Here is a 7802-nt window from a genome sequence, read left to right as displayed (position 1 = left end):
AAGGAATTCCAAAAAGAAAAACTACAAACACCCTGTTCCACGATTGTCAATCCTCAATTATAAGAGCATTCTGTACAGGATATTTCTGAATAAAATTGTACTAAATTAAGTAGGGAACGTTGTTAGGACATATTCCAGGCAATCATCTGAAGGTTTTTTGCCAGCAGCAGCTGCTTATTGTGACAGTTCTGAGGCACATCCTTCACCCAGGATGTCCCAGCTACTGTTGGGAGAATATTTTATTTTGTTCTAATGCATTCATATTAAATACAGTATCTGGCTGTGCATAAAAGGATCTCTTGCTCTCAAGATTCTAAAAAATGCCCTCTAGAGAATATGGAAAATGTTTACTCCTTTTTTTTAAAAAAAACTTTGTTCTCTTTCCTTTTATAGATTGTTTCCTGGGCATGTTTCCTAAGAGGAATGATTTTCTTGTGAATTGCATTTAGTTATTATTCATTTTTATCTTATTCTGGTCTGTGACCATAATAAAAGATGGATTGATTCCTCTTTATCAGGAAGAAATGTCCTGGGAAGCAGTATTAGGAAAGACAATGGTGCAAGATGTAGTCATCCCAAAGGTGCTTTTCAAAAGGCAATTGGTTTTTTGGGGGGGAGGGGGGGTTCTCCGTGGATGAGAAGCAAAATGTTGTCACGGAAAAAAAAACAAGAAAGTCCAGTTGCCTTCTGAAAAGCACCTTTGAGACAACCACAACCTGGATGATTAAGAAGTAATCAGGTTTTTCAGGGTTGCATTAAGGAAATGGAGTTCCTGGAATAGATAAAAGGATAAACGTTCCTTATAATTGACCAGGCTTATTTGAGATGTGCATGCTTCAAAAATTATTTGTAAGAGGTACTTTGGGATATGTGAGAGGGCAAATACAGCATTGTTTTGTAGTTCCTCTGTCTGTTTTTAGATTTCCATATGAGCTGAAGTACATGACAGCAATTGTACAATATCTTTTTTGACCGCTTGTAGAAAAGTCTGAAAAAAGACCTGACTGCTTCAAAGACTGCTTCAAACCTGACTTCCACATGTTCTGTAAACATATGTTCTGAGTCATGGTGGCACAATGGTTAGAATGCAGTACTGCAGGCTACTTCTGCTGACTGCCAGCAGTTTGGCAGTTCGATTCTCACTGGCTCAAAGTTGACTCAGCCTTCCATCTTCCAAGGTCAGTAAAATGATGACTCAGATTGTTGGGGGCAATAGGCTGACTCTGTAAACTGCTTAGAGTGGGCTGTGAAGCAGTATATAAGTATTAAGTGATATTGGTATTTTCAAAGTATACACAGTGTAGCCGTAACTTTAGCATATTTTTTTAAAGGATCATAGTATGTTGCCCTGTCATTGAGGCATGTAAGTCTGTTATATAATTACTTAAAAGATCAGTCAGCCATTTTAGGCCAGTGTAGCAGTTTACTCTCCATGTAATGCATCCAGTGAAGGAAGGCTACCAGTTCTGTGACTTGTTTTCATTGCTGAACTGCACTTACTATTAAAAAGATTAAGAAGATTCTTATATAAGGAACATTTTTCTAATGCAGAATCAGGCTCTGCTTTCCTGTGACTTGAATCCATATTCTTTACTCGGGAATGAGACAGAATAGACCTTGAACATCTTCATGATATTTCAGGTATTTGAAGAGTGCTATCCTATCTGCCATCGGTCATTATTTTTTTACTAAAGGTACAGCTACATATTAGCCAACATTAGCCAACCACTATATATATACTGAAATGTAGACTGGATACTTGAAATCTATACTTAGGATAATGCTTTAGTACATCATATGAGGCCCTCAGAGTGTTGATCATATCTTTAAGATATGCTGGAGCAGTGAAGGTGATGGTTTTTCCCCCCTGTATTTTTGCTCTTCCTCGCCACAGCAAGTGAATATAACATCGATTTATCATCTGATATAAACTCTATCTGCACTCTAAATAAGACAAATTAGTGCAAAATCACTGTGTTAGTTTACAGATTTTTATAGAGAGAAGAAGCAATGAAAGAATGAGGTAACCCTTGGGCCATTTGAATCAAACATGGCCTAGAATTAGCAAGGACAATCCGTCACTTAGACAGGGTGTGACTTCACCGAGGGTACAAAATCATTTTCTATTTATGAAGTTAGCTGAGAAGCATTTTTGCTTTTTTTACTTTCCTTTGCTGCTTGCTTCTAAAACATCATCCTCTATTGCTTAGTTTTCACAGTTGTGACACATACTGTTCTGGAGTGATACAGTTCCTTGAGTTGCTCATCATTTGAGTTTTCAGCTTCAGAGAAGCATTTCTGTGTTTATTGCTTTTCTTCATTGTTGCCAAGGCCCTGAATGTGCTAAGTCACTTTCCTTAAACATTTGTTGTTGGAATTCATTCAGTTCGCTGTTAGGCTGGTATAATGGGGAACACATAAGGCATTGCCAATATGTAAATTCTTAAAATAATCACTCCAAAAATATGAAGGAAAACATTGCTTGGGTTGCCATCTATACGCACTTACTGAAACTGTGTCTCACTCAATGTGAGGGGATTTACTGGAGATATGAAAAGACATACTGCTAGACCAATTAATTTTACAAAAGAGAAAAACCATTTTAAGACAGCTTTTGCCAAGAAACTCAGACATAATGGCTTGTCTGTTTGTATTGCGCATTTTGCTTATTTGCTCACATTAATTTAGCATTGTTACTAATATTTTTCTTGTTTCGGAAAGCCAAAGTAAACAAAATAAAACAAAATAAAAAACAATATGTGTATATATATTCTAAATCTTTAAGATTTGAGATATGCAATTAAGGAAAATGAGTTTCCCTTCACTAGGGAAGCAGATGGAAATTATGAGGGGGAAGGAATATTATACATGTTTGCCAGCTTGAGTTATTTATAAAAAAAATAAAAGCAGGGTTAAAAAAAATCTAATAAATAATAAAACATTACTAAAGTAAAGAAAAAAAGTAAAAATACTTTTTCAGCTTTAAGTAATTAAATGTAAAGCATTGGTAGCAAAGAAGATTAAAAGATTTCTCATAGAAAAACTATAAAGGGCAATATAAAGGTAGGCAGAACACGGATTTATGTTCTAATCTAAACTGACCAGAGTCAATCAGAGTCTGGTAGTATTTAAGTTGAATTAAATAAACAAATTAAAAACCTGCATTTGCTAATGATATAGAATACTCTGCTAGATGCACCATACATCAGCCTGAGGAGGAAACTTTTGGTATGGGCTGATATTTCTGATATTATGGGTCCCTGAGTTGCTTTTGCTTAGGAAAGAGATCTCGCCTAAAGAGTCAGACTGAGGGTGATAGTGTTGGGATGGGTGCTTCTTTGGTACCCGAGGATCACTACTACTCCCACTGAGCTTTATGGGATTGTCCTCTGGATTGGGATTGGATACAGGCCAAAGGGCTTCCTCTCTAGGACCTAGGGACTGGTACCTGGACCTTCCTTGTATTTTGTATCTGCAGGTATACATCAACATGAGGTCAGTGGGCTATCTAAGGTGAATGTGAGTATGTAAGTTGAGTTGTGAATTTGTGGTGAGTTTGGTGATGGTTGTGAATAGAAAGTGGATGGACAAGAGAGAGAGAGGTGTGGGTGGGATGGATCTGGGGATTTAGTGGGGCGGATGAAATCTCAAGACTGTTATGGTCAGGTATGGTGAGATCTTGGGAGCAGGCTGCCATTTGGAATGCCTTTTTGTAGTTTGACCTTGAATTGTAGAATTATGCTTTTGCTATTCTCAAACAGTTTTCAAGATCAGATTTATTTAAGATTCTTTGACTTTAAACTTTATTGATCCAAATAAACTTTATTCTTCTTAAGCAACCACTTGAGTGGTGCTGTCCAGTTGCACTGTGAATATCTAGGACATCCACAAAAATACTATGAAGAAGGATAGTTGGTATAAGACTGCAATATTGAGAAAAAAATATTTTGGAATATCATGGAGTTGCAGAGAGCCCACCCTTCACAGAAGAGCAAGACAGCAAGACAGAGAATCACTGTCAAGAGAATTATCTTTTATCAATTTCTATTTCAAATTCCATTTTGACTTTGCTATATAATACTTTCTGTGTTAACCTTGCCTAATTGGAATTTAAGACAGTAGCCTGCCTTAGGCTGTGTTTATTAAATCATCTGTTAGCCAGAGACTGATTAACAACAATTTTTAGAAAATTAAATGAGAGATAAGGCAGTGAAGTATTCATCATATTTCATCATTAAGCTTTTTCTCCCAGAAGTTTCTTTTTTCTTCCTTAAACTCTTCTTCCTTTTCTTTGAGATTGGTTTTATAGTCTATCCATCGAATCTGATTTACATTCTACTACAAATAATAGGATTATCTATTTGGATATAAAGATCAAACATGTACTGTATCTGAATGTGAATGGTATTCAAAGCTTAAATTTAATCACATCTTTAAAACTGCTTTAACCTGGGTAAATACTATAACATTTCTCAATAACATCTTCAATGGGTTAGGTAGTAAAATGTCTGCTGGCAAATAATCAAACATAGAGAACTCCATAAAAACTCCATAGTTAAGCCCTCAGCTATAGGTATTCTCTGCTATTGAAAAAACTTTGCCTGAAGATGTTAGTTTCTAATTTTCTTGTCAGTCAAATTTTAAATTTTATCATATATTTAAGCCTACTTTTGATTTTTTGAAAAAAAAAGCATGGAACAGGCACTGAATCACTTTATATTTTGAGGATTAAATTGTGTATAATCTGAATTGTATTCTTAGAATGTTCTCCTGATAGAATTGGGACTGAGCTGTGAATGTGTGAGAGGGAAAAGATTGAAACAGTCTTTCATTTACCTTTTCATCAGAATTTTTTTTTTTGTACACGAATTTTATGTAGCTGAATTATGGTCATTTCTAAAAAGAGCAGTTTAAAAAGAGCAATTTTTAAAAAGAATAACATTTATTGAATAAAACCTGACCCAATTACTTATCTATATATGTAAAAAGATTAATTGCTAGGGGATCTTTATAAGTTTGTTAACTGGGACATTAGGAAACCATGTTCCTTAAAATGTTTTAATATGTTTACTCAATGAGAATCAGCACAATACGGTTTTATACTTTTTATTTAAGTTTTTTATATGAACAAATAGTTAAAAAGAAAAAAAAACAGTAATGAAAATAAATGAAATACAGATGAGCAAATATTTAAAAAATGTTTGCATTTTTAAAATGGATGAGGGGTGACATGATAGCAATGTTCCAATATCTCAGGGGCTGCCACAAAGAAGAGGGAGTCAAGTTATTCTCCAAAGCAAAATAGGCATAGGGTTAAAATAATTTCTTTGGGAACCTGACAATTATATTTGAAATCTCAAGGAGAAATTCAAAATTTTAAAAGTGATTCCTTATCTGAAGAGCTAAGACTTGATACTCAACATGGTATTCACCCCAGTTCAGAGACTTATACCCTATGAAGCAGCTACTGTATTTATAGTCTTTGGAAACCTGCTTAGCAATGCCTCTAAAATAACTTACATAATTTGGGTTGGGTTGGGATCTGGTTTGATTACTTGGTATTTTCACCTTCTGAGCTGCCTCATTTTCACTAGGTGGAAACAGTCTTTTCTTCAAGCCCTTAAGACATGGCTATTTCAACAAGCAGGACTGGCCTAGGGGGAGATTTTTAGTGGGGTTTTAAAAATAATTTTAAATTGACACAGGCCAAATCCAATATTTCATTTTAATTATGTTTTTTAAATCGGGGTATTTTTGTATTTGTTTTTTATCAGGCTGTCAGCCGCCCTGAGTCCGTAAGGAGAAGGGCGGGGTAAAAATTCAATTAAATAAATAAATAAATAAATAAATAAATTTCAGTGGGCATCTAACTTCATTTCACATGTCTACATTCATTCAAATTAGGAGGTCTGAATTGATCTGTGCCATTTCTAGCACTTGGGGATTGGTGCCTCTCAAATGTTACTTGACAACAGTTAAAAGAGACAAGAAGACTGATGTTTTATGTTTGGGTTTTTCTGTCCTGCCATAATGTGAAATTAAAGCAGTGAATCTAGTTTGCTTTTTGTAATGAACCTCTTACGAGAGGACTCGATTAATTTTATTGATCTGTTTGTCGGGTTGACCTGGTTTTCGGTGGAGTAAATGCATGAGGCTAATCATGACTCTGGGCTGACAGCCTATAATGCATTTTCTTCAATTCAATCATAGTGCCTTATAGCAGCTAATTTTTTCTGTTCATCAAATAAATGATGTAGTATCATTGCATGTAAGACTATAAAGGAAAGTTGAACTTCTCATCCTTCTACCTCATTCTAACCCACTTTGCAGAAATCCATTTTATGACATTTCCCAAGTACCCCCTTGCCATAACCCTTGCTCCTGTCATGTTTGAACTGCTTGTACTACATGCCAATACATGTACTACACATTTTATTTACTTATTTATTTATTAGATTTTTATCTGAGTTAATGTATCTCAAGGCAGTAAACATATTTAATATTCCCTCCTATTTTCCTTACAACAATTCTGTGAGGTGGTTGAGCTGAGAGAGAGTGAGTGGCCCAAAGTCATCCATCCATTTCATGACTAAGACAGAACTAGACCTTACAGTCACCTGGTTTCTAGGCTAGCACCTTCACCACTAGATAAAACTAGCTCTTGCAAATTATTATTATAGTTTATCACATAATCAGTCAGATGTTCAGACTGCATTTGGCGTTTTTATCCACCAATCGAGTCCTTCCCAAGTACCTGGGAGAAGCAAATGTTGATGTTTGATGGTGTTTCTTTGGTTTCTTTTGCCACAGTCATTCTATTTCTGTACCAATAAAGAAGAATATTTGTAGCTCAGGGTTGAAATCAGGGGTCATTGGTACTCTCTGAGCTTGCTTGTTTTCTTGCAGACATTTCATTATCCAAACTAGGCAACATCATCAGTGCTAGTAAGGAGTGCTGTTGCTGTCAGTTTATATTCTGGTGTCTTGCCTGTCTGCGTGAGTGTGAGCAGTCTTAGGGATTCTTTGGTTGGGTTGTTTACTGTTGGCTCTTTGGCAGTTTCTTGATTGGGGTACTGTTTACTTAATGGTTGGTCTGATGTTAACCTTGGAGTTAATCTATGCTGCTCTGGGTCTGATTTCTGGTGAAGAGCAGCAATCAAACACCCTTTTTGGCTGTTTGATTGTCTCTTTAGATGTTGTTAATGTCTATGTGTCTATCAATGGCTAATTTGTCAGAGTGTCAGGCTTCTAGAAATTCCCTGGCATTTTTGGACTTGGCCTGGTCTAGTATTGTCACATCTTCCCATTTGAAACTATGGTTAAATCTGTCTATATGTTGTGAAATTAAAGAATTTTCATCATGTCTTCTGACTGCTAGTTGGTGTTCATGGATGCCTTCTGCCAGTTTTCTGCCTGTTTATTCTACATAGTGGTTGTTAAATTGTATGTTGTAGATGACTCCTGGTTTTTCTACTGGGGTTGCTGGGTCTTTTGGTTTGCTTAGGATGTTTTCAAGGGCTTTAGTTGGCTTGTGCACTATGCTGATTCCATGTGGTTGTAGTAGCCTATTTGCGGTTTCTGAGATATTCTTGATATATGGCAGTGTAATTCTCCAGCACTGAGATGGAGACTCCACCATTGGGTAGTAGACTGTATTCCTGCCCAATCAGATCAAGTCAGCCAAAGTTGCCACGCCCGTCCTGGACCTTAGACTCCAGTCTTTGACTTGATCTTGCCCAAGACAGACGTTGCAAGTTTGGCTCTAGGCAGGTATTATTCCTCAATGGTGGAATTTCCACTCT

This window comes from Protobothrops mucrosquamatus, unplaced genomic scaffold (assembly GCF_001527695.2).
Source record: "Protobothrops mucrosquamatus isolate PMUCROS unplaced genomic scaffold, P.Mucros_1.0 scaffold517, whole genome shotgun sequence".
Taxonomy (NCBI): domain Eukaryota; kingdom Metazoa; phylum Chordata; class Lepidosauria; order Squamata; family Viperidae; genus Protobothrops; species Protobothrops mucrosquamatus.
The sequence above is the reverse complement of the archived record's forward strand: the minus strand, read 5'-3'. Positions refer to the sequence as shown.